The sequence below is a fragment of the Trichosurus vulpecula genome, chromosome 1, assembly GCF_011100635.1.
Source record: "Trichosurus vulpecula isolate mTriVul1 chromosome 1, mTriVul1.pri, whole genome shotgun sequence".
Taxonomy (NCBI): domain Eukaryota; kingdom Metazoa; phylum Chordata; class Mammalia; order Diprotodontia; family Phalangeridae; genus Trichosurus; species Trichosurus vulpecula.
Window position 1 is genome coordinate 33326372 of NC_050573.1, and position 14380 is coordinate 33340751.

Genomic DNA, 14380 nt, shown 5'->3' on the forward strand with positions numbered 1-14380 from the left:
GGAAAAGCTAGAAAGGGAAGCCCTGTTTACCAAGAGTCAGCAAGAAGGGTTGTACCAAGTACAAATGGTTTCTGCCCAACCTCACTTCCTTATTTTTTAACAGGACCAACAGCTAGTAGATGAGGGGGATGCTGTGGATATTGTTTTCTTACATTTTAGCAAAGCTTTTGATCCAGTATCTCATAGTATTCTTGCAGGAAAGATTATGGAACAGATGATAACACAGTCATATGGGTCTGAACTGGTCTATTTTTGTTGTTCAGTTGTTTTAGCCCAACTCTTTGTGACCCCATCTGGGCTTTTCTTGGCAAAGATACTGGAGTGGTTTTGCCATTTCCTTCTCCAGATTATCTTACAGATGAGGAAACTGAGGCAAACAGGGTAAAATGACTTGCCCAGAGGTCACACAACTAGGAAGCGTCAGAGGTCAGATTTGGACTCACACCTTCCTTACTCCAGGCCCAGCATTCTATCCACTTCTCCACCTACTTATACTCTAAAAGTAATTGTGAATGGTTCAGTGTCAAGGTAGCAGGAGATCTCTGGTAGAGGGCCCCAAGGATCTGTACTTGGTCTTGGCCTGTATAACATTTTTATTAGTGACCTGGAAAAAGGTATAAATGATGTGCTCATCAATTTTCAGATGACCAAAAGCTGGAGAATCAGCTAACACATTATGATGATGGTCAGGATCTGCAAAGAATTATAAAGTTAGACTAGAGTTAAATGAATCGAAACAGATGAAATTAAGTAGGGGTAAATGTAAAATTCTATGTCTCAATTTTTAAAAATGAACTCAAATTCACTGAATCAAAACAGATGAAATTAAGTAGGGTAAATGGTAAAATCATAATACGTGAATTTTTAAGAAAAATCAACTTGTTAAATTCACTTGAATTGAAACAGATGAAATTCAACATGTAACATCATATATTCAGATTTAGAAATGAACGGCTCAAATTCCTGAATCAACACAGATGGTAAATCTATAGGAGGGGTAAATATAAAACCATATACTTGAACTAAAAAAAATCACGTTATAAATTCACATGAATTGAAACACATGAAATTCAAGAGGTGGTAAATGTAAAAATTCAGGTACCGGAGTTAAAAAAAAATCACCTCCCATATACAGGAAATGGTGAGGTTATGATTAGAGAACAGTTTTGGTCAAAAAATATCTGGGAGTTCTAATGAACTGCAATCTCAGTATGAGTCAGCAACTAAAAAAAAGTGAATGTGATCATGGGCTATGAATGAGAGAAAGATAGTTTCCAGGAATAAAGGAATAAGTCACATTGTTTTCTGTTCTGGTCAGACCATATCTGCAGTGCTGAGCTGAGTTCTGGGCACCCACTGCTTCAGGAGGACATTGAGAAGCTGAAGAGAGTCCAGCACAGGGCCTCCAGGAGGCTGAAAGGCCTTCAAATCATGCCATGTGAATAACAGGTTGAAAGAATTGGAGAAAAGAAGACTGAGGGGTGGGGAAGGGAGGGAGGATTAAGAGCTGTCTTCAAGTACTTGAAGTGTATGGAAGAAAGAACAATCTACTCTGCATTTTAGCTAACTGCTTGGGACTATTCATTCTATCAATCTGGAATACCCTCTTATAATAAGTAACTCATTTTAAGCTGAAGAGTAATAAAAGAGTTCCTAAAATGCACATGTTTCCCTCCTCTAAAGTTCTAAGAGCTTATTTTAGACAAAAAAAAAGCTATGAGTTCAATCACAATTTCTCTGAGCCCCCAGTTCAGTCAATTTTTTATATTTAGGCAGAAATTGGTCAGGCTGTTTACATTTATATCTATCTCTAGTTAACCCATGGTCTCTCTGTGGTTGAAGAAAAATTTAGGTTGCTGGAAACATGTGGGTAATGAAACAGCAGTATAGTGTATATATATAGATAGATAGATAGATATAGTATAATGTCTGTGGATAAACAGACACAGAGAAAAGGGGTTGTGGAAAAAGCAGACCATTTCTTGGGATTTCCCTTAGTCCCATGAGTGTTCTGGTCCAAAGGGGCCAGTGGCTGTCCTCCAGTTCTGCCACAGCTCAATCCCACCTTCTTTTTCTCTTTTATCTGGTTGTATCTAGGCTACCCCATTCTTTCTTTCTTATTTTATTTTTTCTGCCCATTCTTTATATGTCAACTCTCTAGAGCCCTCAGAATCTCTCTTTGGTTCTGAGATAACTCCTCCCTATTATATGAGTTCCTTAGAGCATGATCAAGTCTCTCATTAAATGGCTTTGATTAATTCAAGGCGGTGTACAGGCCCTGTTTACATTTTGTTCTGGTTGTCTGACTCAGTAAGAAGAGTCTTTACCTGACAAAGGTAAAATTATTTTTTAAGTGAAGTCAGATAATCAGTGGAGTCCTAGGCTTACAAATCAATCCACAAGCATTTGTTAAGAGCCTTATTTATCTTACTCTTTGCTAGATTCTGTGGATACGATGACAAATCTACCAGAGATACTTTATTTGTTAAATATATATGCATCTGCTTGAAGAGAGATTCTGACCTGCTGAGATTCTCCTCCAGGTAAATCAGAAAAGACCTCTTCCCTCCAGTAATTCAACTTATATTTTGTAATAATTATGAAACAAAAGATCACATCCTCCAGCTGTGGTAAAAACAGAAGTACCTAGCTTAGGTTGGGGTTTTTAGAATGACTTAAAAAAGAGTTCAGTATTGATGTAGGCACAAAGCCATAAGGAAGACACCTTTTAGAAACTAACTACTCCTTCCGACAGCTCCCTTTTCCAGTCTGGTCTAGTAAAGAAAAGGGATACCTTTATCTGGTTAGCAAAAAAGATTTTCTCCTTCTTAGCTTGGCACATCATGGATTCCATCTAATGATCCAGCTGCCAATTCTGCCTTCTCTGGGGAATTAAATATATTAAGTATATTTTGATGAAGTGTTCTGTTCAAAGGAGGCTGATTAAAGTCTTTATTCAATCAATCAACAAGCATTTAGGAAGCACTAATTATATGCCTGGCACCGGGGATGCAGAAACAAAAATGTAGATGGGCACACTGGTGGCATTAGCCTGAGTCTTCTGCTGCAAAGGTGCCAGTTGCTCCCCTCCAGCTCCATCATAGTTCAATCCCACCTTCTCCTTCCCTTTTATCTGGTTGTACCTAGGCTTCAAATTCTTTCTATGTCTACTTTCTATGACCCTGTTCCTTACCTTACTGGGGATGTAGCATGGTCCATTGTGCATGGCCCACTCTCCCAGAGTCAGGCTGCTACTCCTTGCCCCTCAGGCCTCCAAGGTTCCCTGAAGGATTGGGGGGAATCTCCCTTCTTTCTTACGATAGGCTGTGGTTCCCCCACCCCGTTGTTAGGGATAAGTGACAAACTCAGTTCCCACTGACCACTCAATTAACTTCTATAAACGGCTATTTACTTTAAAGATGTGGCAAGAACAAAGTCCAGGCATTTCCCCCAGTACCTTAGGCTCAATCTTGGTCTGTGGAGGGTAAGCTCAATCTAGCTCAGTTCCTACACAGTATTGGTCCCACCAAGGTCATGTTCAAACAAACACATCTTGGCTAGATGAGTCCTTGTCTCAGCTACATTGGGCTGGGTCTTCCAAAAGTCTTAATGCTTCACTGGCTCCAGAACCCATACTTTGGATCAGGGAGACCAAAGTGTCCTCCAGGCCTTTTGAACCCAAAAAAAGTCACTGTGGTTTCACTCCCTAAACCTGGAATAGAAAAGAACAAATGTGGAGGGCACAGAGCAAGGCTTGTTTCTTGGGGCCACAAAGCAGGCCTCAGAGGGGAGAAGGCCCCATGGCTTCTGTTTGTATAATATGGATTCTCACTAGATGCTATGGGAGAAGGAGATGTGATGCTGGAATAGATAAGCCTAAAGAACTGAGGCAAGAGAGAGAGAGATGTTACAAACCTTCTAGGTCTTCTGAATGCATCTATACCTGGTTAGCCAACCAATCACACAATGTCTACATATGCTCCACAGATTCTCCAAGGGTGCTTCGCTTAGAAGTCATGGAGAATTTCATCAACCCAGTGAGCTGATGGGGTCTGCACATGTGTCAGATCCCCGTTACATACATATATAAGCATATATAGAATAAATATATGCTTACTGTATAAAAAACAAATATAGGGGGGGCAGCTAGGTGGCGCAGTGAGTAGAGCACTGGCCCTGGAGTCAGGAGGACCTGAATTCAAATCCGGCCTCAGACACTTGACACATGTACTAGCTGTGTGACCTTGGGCAAGTCACTTAACCCTGATTGCCCTGCCAAAAAAAGGCAAAAAAACAAAATTTAAAATTTAAAATATAGGAATAAGGTTTGAATCTGTGATTTCATTGATAGCAGCATTCTCCAGGTGAGAAACCTCTTTCAACCAATGCAGGTCAGTACCTTTTCTATAACTTATAGTCATTGGATAATAAGATTCTATGAAGAATCTGCTGCTTAGCCCACAGGGTCTAGGACACTGCATTCACTCCCTGTTCTGTGCCCAGACACTCAGTTTGGACTAGCTTTAGTCTCTGGGAGTCTGATCTCCAATGAGAAAAGTGTTCTCACACTCCCCTGCTTGTTAACTGCCCTTCCCGTGCTCCAAAGACAATTTTACTTATGGTATAGCCTATGGCTCACAACTTGTGTTTCCGCAGAAGGGACATAGTAAAAATAGATACTTAATGTACAATATGAGTCAGGTATGTGTGCAATTAAGCTTAGTTAGGTTCAGATTCATACCTGCAATATGACACACTCCCAATGGAATAATGCTTTTATTAAAAGACAGGGAATGCTATATAGGATTTACAACAAAAATAATTAACAATTCCTAATAACACAGCTAATCACAGCAAAAGTGACAAAGGCAGACAATAACAACATAAATGCATCACCTTTTGGGGGAACTCCAACACCTGATACTTCAAAGCTGGGAAATCCCAGGGTACAGATCAATCAGGGTCCCAAATGGAAAAGTCCCAGGCAGAGCATTCTCTCCATGGGCGAGATTTCAATGCGACTCACCCATGTGGAGACTTAACTAGGGCCTTCAACAAAGAAATTTTACACATATATATATATACATATATAGAAATACATATATCCATATATATATATAGATATAATGATTTATCATTCAGTATGGGACAGGTAATTTATTCTTTCACACAAAAAGAATGCTAAGCATAAAGCTCTCTCAAGGGAGCATTTGATAAATACATATGGATAGACCAATCAACCAGTCAATTTTATTAATTTACTAACTTAATTTATAGCCACTATTTCAACCTCCTTGCATTTCATTTTGGTTTTGCACTGTCCAAATAAGTCCTGGGCCAGTACTTTTCAAGAATACTGGAGAAGTTGCCAGAGACTGTGCAGAATCAGTTATTTGTGCTTAGTCGGCCTGGGCAACTACATTTTTTAAAAATATATATTTATTTTTAGTTTACAACATTCAGTTTCACAAGCTTTTGAGTTCCAAATTTTCTCCCCCTCCCTGCCCTCCCCCCTCCCCAAGAGGGCATGCAATCTGATATAGGTTCTACATATAGATTCACATTAAATATATTTTCACATTAGTCATGTTGCAAAAAAGAATTATAACCAATGGAATGAACCACGAGAAAGAAGAAAGAAAACAAACAAACAAAAAAGAGACAGAGCAGATAGTGTGTGTCAATCTGTATTCAGACTCCATGATTCTGTCTCTGGATATAAACAGCATTTTCCATCATGAGTCTTTTGGAGCTGTCTCAGAACCTTGCATTGCTGAGATGAGCCAAGTCTATCAGTCATTGCACAATGTGGCTGTTACTGTGTATAATATTCTCCTGGTTCTGCTCCCCTCACTCACATCAGGGAACTCCATTTTTTTTTCTTTATTTATTTTTAGTTTACCACACACGGTTCTACATAGTTTTGAGTTCCAGTTTTTCTCCCCTCCCTCCCCCCTCCCTCCCCAAGACGGCATGAAGTCTCATATAACTGTCATGTATAACTTCGCATTGAATTAATTTATGCTCTAGTCAAGTCGTGGAGAAGAATTTTGACCAATGGAATGAATCATGAGAAAGAAGAAACAGAACCAAAAAAAAAAAACAAAAAAAAAAAACAAAAAAAAACCCCAAAAACAAAAACAAAAGAGAAGCAGAAAAGGCGAGCATGTAGTGTGCCTCAATCTGTATTCAAACTTCGCAGTTCTTTCTCTGAATGAAGATAGCATTCTCCATCGTGAGTCCCCTGGAGTTGTCCTTGCCCCTTTAGGTTGCTGAGAGAAGCGCAGTATGTCAGGGTTGGAGGGAACTCCATTTTTAAAACCCCTTTTGAATATGAGGCAGGAAGCTGGCCTAAGATGATGGTAGTGAATGCTCACCAATTCTTGGGCCCTGGCAGTTGCTCATGCTCAGTGATTCCATCTCCCCATGATACTATAATGAGGGAGGGGCTGAGGCAACCCTAATCTCATCTCTTCATGGATTGCATAGACACATTAACCTGGGACAGTGGGTAACCCCTATTAATGCAGCAACCTATGGCTAGGTCCTTGGGTGCGGCCTTTTGACTGAGTCCAAGTTTTACATCCTTTTCTTCAGGGGATTTGTTCTGTGAAGTTTGGATTCATTCAAAGCGCCGCACTCGAGGACCTAGAGGGCCGCATGTGGCCTAGAGGCTTCAGGTTCCCCTCTCCTGATCTAGAGAGTGAATGGAGTGGAAGGTGGCCATCTCAGACATTTTCTTCTTAAAGTAATTATTCCTGATAACTAATTTCTACACTACTAAAGAGACCGTGATGTTGAAAAGAAAATGAAGCCAACTTCTAAATTGTATGATCTTTCAAAATCATTCAATTAATTTTGGGGGGGGGCACCCTCTAACTTTCAGCTCCCTGCCCTAGGTAAGGCTCTGCTCTCTTATTTCCCAAAGGATTCTCTATTTAATTCTGCGGGTTACATGGGATAGTGATTAAAATGGAATGAGAGAGATCTGGGTTCAAATCTTACCTCTGTGTCAAATCATGACCCTCGCTCTGTGACCACAGACATGTCACTGGACCTCTCTTTGACAAATCTTCCTCCTCCGTAAAATGAGAGGACTGAACTAGATAGCCTCTAAGGTGACGCCAATGATGATGATTGATGAGGTTTGGGGTTCAGAGGTGCTCGAGGCCCCAAGATACCGATGCGCCGGGTCCTGCCAAGTGAATTCGACCCAAGCCTTCTCAGCCAAGGAAAAAGACAAAGTTTATTAAGGATTTGCCATATCGGGTGGACTCTTAAGGAGCCTGAGCATCTGTAACACTAATGCCAGCAGGCCAGATCAATAGGAGCTGAGCTAGATTGGATCTGAGCCCCTTCATGGAGGCAAGATGAAACTTATATCCACAAAGATTGTAGGAGGGAACTAGGATGGTCCTGGGGGGATGGGAGGAGGGGTTTAGAGAAGGTCTTGAGGAGGAGTCTAAGGAGGGGCTTGATGGGACTGGGATGAGGTCAGACTCCAGGAACCAAGACAATGGGATTAAGGGTGGGAAGTAGCTGAAGGCTGCCTGGAGATAACACAGACCATGTAGGGCTAGGCTACTTTAAGGGTAACAGATTTGGGCCTAGACACTTTGACAAGATCAAGGGTGGAAACTAGCCAGACCGTGGAGGGCTAGGCTAGGTTAGAGTAACCTAGCCTAGAGATTTGGGCCTAGCAATAATGAAAGGCTTATGGCCTCAGGCAAAGGCCTCATCTAGTGGGAAAATTCAGGGTGGAGTTCAAGGGGGTTCCCAGAGTCTAAACCCCATCAATGATGATGGTGATGATGATAGACATTTATAGGGCACCTTCTATGTGCCAGACACTATGCTGAATGCTCACAACAGCCATGGGAGGCAGGTACTAGTATTATCCCCCTTTCACAAATGAGGAAACTGAGGCAAACAGAGGTTAAGTGACTTGTCTGATAAGTGTGTAAGGCCATATTTGAACTCAGGTCTTCCTCCCTTTAGGTTGGGGCACCTTCCTGCTCTAAATTATAAAACCATAACCTTTCATTAACCTGTTTCTGCCCTGTTGGAAGATGGGTTGTGGCTTCCTGTTTCTAAAGAGACTGTAACTTTAAGCAAGCATATGTGGTAAATTTTTAACAAGCTCTTCCCTCCCCACCCCCCAAAACCCATTATGCACACATCAGACTTTTAAGGTGACTCTGCCTCATTAACACTTTCCCCATCACTTTCTTAAATCCAGACAATCAACAAAACAATAAATCAAGCCCTGATTTGTAGCCTTTGACAGTTTCTTAGGTGTAAATGATCAGCCTGAACATTTAACAATAGACTCTAGGAAGGCAGTTTGGGCTTGGCTCAGAGTACACCAATTTAAGCCTTCCCTCTGTCCTTCCTCTTTCTTATCTATTCAGGTTAGGTCATTTCTCTGCTCACCAACCTTCAATAGCTCCCTATGGCCCATACATTGAAGTTCAAACTTCTCTGACATGCACCGCCCCTCCCCCTCAACCTCCTGTTATCAAATCTTTCTGATCTCATCTCTAAGGATTCTCCTTCACACCCTCTATCCTTTAGCCAAGCTCTCCCATGCTCTGTCCCCCAAACGCCCCACCCCCACCCCCACCTTTTTCTCAGGCTGCTGTTTGTCCCTGAAATACCCTCTTTTCACTTCCCCATTGGTGGAATTTGTACCCAATCATTAAAGGTCAACTTAAATGTTTGAAAACTCCCACCAGGAAATTTTCCCTAATCCCCGCTCTCCCCTCCCTCCCTCCTCTCTCCCCCACCCCCCCAAGCATTGTTACTCATTTTTCTAATGTAGTAACCATATAATATTAAAGAATCAGACATCAGATAGATTATTGCTCTGGGCTCTCTGTCTGTCTGTCTGTCTGTCTCTGTTTTTCTGTCTCTGTCTCTTTTTTGGAGACAAAGCCCGACCTCAGGGAGGTCCAGTGGGACTCTGTCCCACTGCCATTCCTAAAACCTTGAAGTTCTAAAGCCTCTGACAGCCTAGGTATTGCTCCCTCAAACAGTTCCACCCCAAGGTCCCATGAACATGGTGTCACTCTCCTTCAGGGTGGGTAGGGGTGATGGGGATTAGACTGTGGGAGTCCCCCTTGGACTCCCCTTGAATCTTCCCACTAGATGAGGCCTTTGCCTGAGGCCAGAAGCCCTTCACTAGGTTACTCTAACCTAGCCTAGCCCTCCACGGTCTGGCTAGTTTCCACCCTTGATCTTGTCAAAGTGTCTAGGCCCAAATCTGTTACCCTTAAAGTAGCCTAGCCCTACATGGCCTGTGTTATCTCCAGGTAGCCTTCAGCTACTTCCCACCCTTAATCCCATTGTCTTGGTTCCTGGAGTCTGGCCTCATCCCAGTCTCATCAAACTCCTCCTTAGACTCCACCTCAAGACCCTCCCTAAGCCCCTCCTCCCATCCCCCCAGGACCACCCTAGTTCCCTCCTACAATCTTTGTGGATATAAGTTTCATCTTGCCTCCATGAAGGGGCTCAGATCCAATCTAGCTCAGCTCCTATTGATCTGGCCTGCTGGCATTAGTGTTACAGATGCTCAGGCTCCTTAAGAGCCCACCCAATACGGCGAATCCTTAATAAACTTTGTCTTTTTCCTTGGCTGAGAAGGCTTGAGTCGGATTCATTCGGCAGGACCCGGCATGTCGGTATTTCGGGGTCTTGAGAACCCCTCAAACCCAAACCTCATCAGTGGTGCTTCTCTCTTAAAGGGACTGTGGACATGAAGGCAGCTATCCCTGAGGATGGACCACCCCTTGTCCTGCCACTTGCTGCACAATCAGATGTGGACCTTCTTGTGGACTGACTGTTCTCCCACCATCCTCTGGGTCATCCCCCCTCCAAACCCTATGCCAGTCCTCATAGACAGCACTCTACCATATGAAACTGACTTGGAGCTCTCAGGAATCAGTCACTGAAAATGCCCCTTCACCAGCTTCACTCATCCCATGCTGGGGATCGAACTGTTCCTCTGCTGGGTTCTGACCTTTTTATATTCCTATCCTGTCCAATCCCCTAACCCTGGGACTTTTCGGGTTTGAGAACAAATTAGTACACAATAAAATGTTTATTGAAAGGGCTGAGTTGAATTAAATAGAATTGCCTTAAATATGAGCCCTGATCTTCCCCACTCCAGATTCCCCACACTAATTCACCATCCATGCTATCTCTCAAGTCTTTATTTGTTCTTATTGTAACCACATCAATGGAGCCTAAGGCAAGTGTCTTGAACAGCACTCATGGCCCCCTAACCTCTGCAAGGAAGCAGGGAGGCTGGCACATTCTCATCTCCAATTTGGAGCCAAGCCTGGTCATTATCAATAGGCCACCTTCTGTTTGGGGTTTTTTGTTCGTTCCATTTATATTGTTGGCTTAATCAAGATCAATAAATAGTTACAGTAATGACTAGGCATTGAGCATGTTGGGAATACCCCCAGGAGGCCAGGTTACTTAGCTGAATTTCTGAGTGCCAATGCCTTTGCTATTCCCTTTCCTGACCATTGTGGAGAAAGAAATGAGCAAGCCCCCACAAATTGAGATCAATATTATGGAACATAATTTACAATATTGGTCCCTAGGGAAAGAAGTGGGAGCAATGGGTGAGAGTGGCAGGGGAGCAGATTTAGGCTTGGTCTCTGGGCTGCCTCTGGAGGTTCCCATTCATATTATAGCCTAGGAACCTAGAACTGGAAGGAACCTCAGAGGCCAGCTAGTCCACTTCCCTTTGCACAGGAAGAATCTAATAGCTGTCTCAGAATGGGGAAGGGAATTGCCCAGGGCAGGCAGAACCTGTCTCCCTGATTCCAATTCCAACCCCCTATGCATAATGTCTTCTTGTTCAGTTCACCATGAGCTTTCCCAGGACCTTACTGAACATCTTTGTTGTCTCTCTCTCTCTCTCTCTCTCTCTCTCTCTCTCTCTCTCTCTCTCCCTCTCTCTCACTCTCTCTCCCCCTCCCTCCCTTTCTTTCTCTTTCTTTCTTTCTTTCTTTCTTTCTTTCTTTCTTTCTTTCTTTCTTTCTTTCTTTCTTCATTCCTTCCTTTCCTTTTCTTTCTTTCTAACATTCTTTTTTTAAACTTTGATTTCCAAATTCTCTCCCTTCCTCTTGTCTTAACAGTTTTAGAACTAAATTGTTAGAGCATTCACTTTTTTTATTTTTCAATTATATGTAAAAAACAAATTTTAACATTAATTTTTTAAAAAGATCTGAGGTCCAAAATTCTCTCCCACCCATGGAGAAGGCAAACAGTATGACATCAATCATACACTTGAAGTCATGCAAAACATTTTTATACTAGCCATGTTGCAAAAAATAAAAAGCAAGAAACATTAAGAAAGTGAAAAAAGTATGCTTCAACCTGCACTCAGAGTTCATTAGTTCTCTCTCTGGAGGTGGAAAGCATTTTTCATCATAAATCCTTTGGAATTGTCTTGGATCGTTGTGTTGATTAGAGTAGCTAAGTCTTTCACAATTGATCATCTTTACAATATTGCTGTTACTGTGTACAATGGTCTTCTGGTTCTGCACACTTCGTTTTGCATCAGTTCATGAAATTCTTCCCAAGTTTTCCTGAAATCATCCTGCTCGTCATTTCTTATAACACAATAGAACTCTATCCCAATCATATGCCACAATTTGTTCATTCTGCAGTTGATGGGCATCCTCTCAATTTCCAATTCTTTGCCGCCACAAAAATCCTTTTTCTCTGATTTCTTTGGGATACAGATCTAGGAGTGGTATTGCTGGGTCAAAGGGTATGCACAGTTTTGTTGCCCTTTGGGCATAGTACTGGAGGTCTTGAAGTAAAGACTAGATGATCATGTATCAGGGAGGTTTTATGGGGGATTCCCAGTCAGGTACAGCTTGGAATAAATGGCTTTTGTGGTTGCTGCCATCACTCAGATTTTATGATTCTGCCAGGACTTGGCATTTTGGGATGACACAGAAAACCCTGGACAGTTCCTTGGTCCCCCACCCTTCTTATGGAGGTGCCTGGCTGGGTCGGTTTAAAAGGAATGACTCCATCCTCCTCTCTCTCTCTCTCTCTCTCTCTCTCTCTCTCTCTCTCTCTCTCTCTCTCTCTCTTTGTTTCTCTGTTATTCTATCTCTGTCTCTTATCTCTGTGTCCCTGTCTCTGTCTCTATTTTTTCTCTGTCTCTTTCCTTTTCTCTGTCTTCATCTGTTTTTATATCTCTATTTCTGTCTCTGTGTGTCTCTCTGACTCTGTGTGTGTGTGTGTGTGACTTAGAGTTGCCTGAGGCACAGAGAATTTAAGCAATTTGCCCAGGGTCACACAGCTAGTAGATGTCAGAGGCAGGACTCAGACCCAGGATTCCAGAGCCAGCTCTGACCCCACTCTGACATGCTGCCTCTCAAATAAAACACATTAAAAATAAAATGAAAACAAAAGAATTCCCCTTCTCCCTACCAGCTCTCCTTGAGGATACGTCTCAGACACTGGGCTTAATCTTTTCCTGAACATCTTTTCTGTAACCATGGACATTTTGTCATCAATTACCCTACAGAGCTGACTCCCTGTCTCTCTACTGAGTCTCCACCTTGGCCATCAAGCTTCACCAAAGAAAAGGCTTCCTTCTTTCCCTCACCCAGCTGTGGGCAATGCTCTGGGCCCTGGCCAGTTCTGGGTAGAACAGCCGGTGGGGGTGGGGAGGGGGAGCTGGGAGCAACCCTGTTGTCGGGCTCAGAGGGAGGGAGGACTGGGAGGGGCTTGGCAGGCTCCCTCTCTCCTTCTCCCCTGATTCCTTATTTGAAGAACACAGCACTGGGGCCTGACCTTTAAATGGTCCTGCAGGCTTCCCCTGGCAAGCAGCCCACGCCACCCCACCCTCTCTTCATCCCCTTCACGGGGATAGAAATCTGCTCTCTGAGAAAACCTGCTCTGTTTTTCCCTGCAGCCAATCACAGACTTCATCTTTTCTTTCCTTTTATCCTTCCTTTCTCTTTCTTTTTTCTTTGTCGCCTTTCTTTCCTTCCTTCCCCTTTTCTTTCTCTTTTTTCTTTCTCTCCTTTCTTTCCTCTCCTCTTTTCTTTTTTTCCTTTCCTTTCTTTCTTTCCTTCCTTCCTCTCTCTTCCTCTCTTTCTTTCGCTTTCCTTCTCTCCCTTCTTACTTTCTCTCCTTTCTCTTTCTTCTTTCCTTCCTCTCTCTTTCTCCCTCTCCTTCCTTCCTTCCTTTACTTTTTCTCTTCTTTCCTTCCTATCTCTTTCTTTCTCTTTCCTTTTCTTTCCTTCCTTCTTCTCTCTCTCTGTCTCTCTCTCTCTCTTCCTTCCTTCCTTCCCATTTGAGAGGATTCTGCTTCCAGGGGAAGAAGGTGCTGTCACTTTGGCCCAAAGCAGTCCAGAACATGGGGGTATAATTTAGAATGTATCACCCTGTTCAATCCAGTCAATGAACATTAATTAGGTGCTATGTGATGAGGGTTGAAGATACAAAGACAAAAATAAAACATTCCCTGCCTTCAAGGAGGTTATCTTCTACTAAGTAAAAGGTTACCTCCTACAAATGTGTTAAATGACCTCGACCAAGCCTGTTAACCAGCATTTTGAGGGGTGGGAAAAGGAAGGTTACAGACCTGTGGTTTCATTTCTATAAGTAACTACTAGGTAAAGATAAATAAATAAATGAAACCACTCTACTGAAGCAGATAGGCAACTCATCATTTGAGACCTGTCTGTAGCACTGAAAAGGTAAGTGACTTGTCCAGGGTCACACAGGTACTATATGTTAGAGGCAAGACTTGAATCCAGGTTTTTCAACTCCAAGGCTAACCCTCTAGAGGATCCTGTACCATGTGGCTTCTTGTGAAGCAACACAAGAGAAGGAGACAGTGCGGTCCATGGGAAAGTATGTGGTAGATTCAGAAGCCCTGGGTTCAAAGCCCAGTTCTCCCATTTGTTACTTGTGTGATTTTTGGACAGCTCGCTTCCCTGAGAGATTAGATTATTTGGCTGCTGAGGTCCCCCACAGCTGGAAGTCTTGGATCCCCTGATTTGGTGTCCTCCATAGTCCTGAAAACTAGGCCTGTTAGCACAGCCCAACACTGGAGAAGGCCTTGGCTGCCCAATGGTACTGATGGGGTGATGGGACCTGGACCCCTAAAAGGAAAAGTCCTCATCTTGGAAAGTAACCCAGTCCCTGAATTTCCCATACTTTGCAGCCCAGATCACCGGCACCTCCACCCAAGCCAACTGGCCCACCTAGATCACTTAATGAGCTTACTTGGCATCCTTCCACTGTGCCTCTAGGCCCACCCCAGACTACTTACCACTCTTAATGCTATCCAGACCCTTTCACTGTCCTTTTTGTATATAAGCATTATCACCATCCT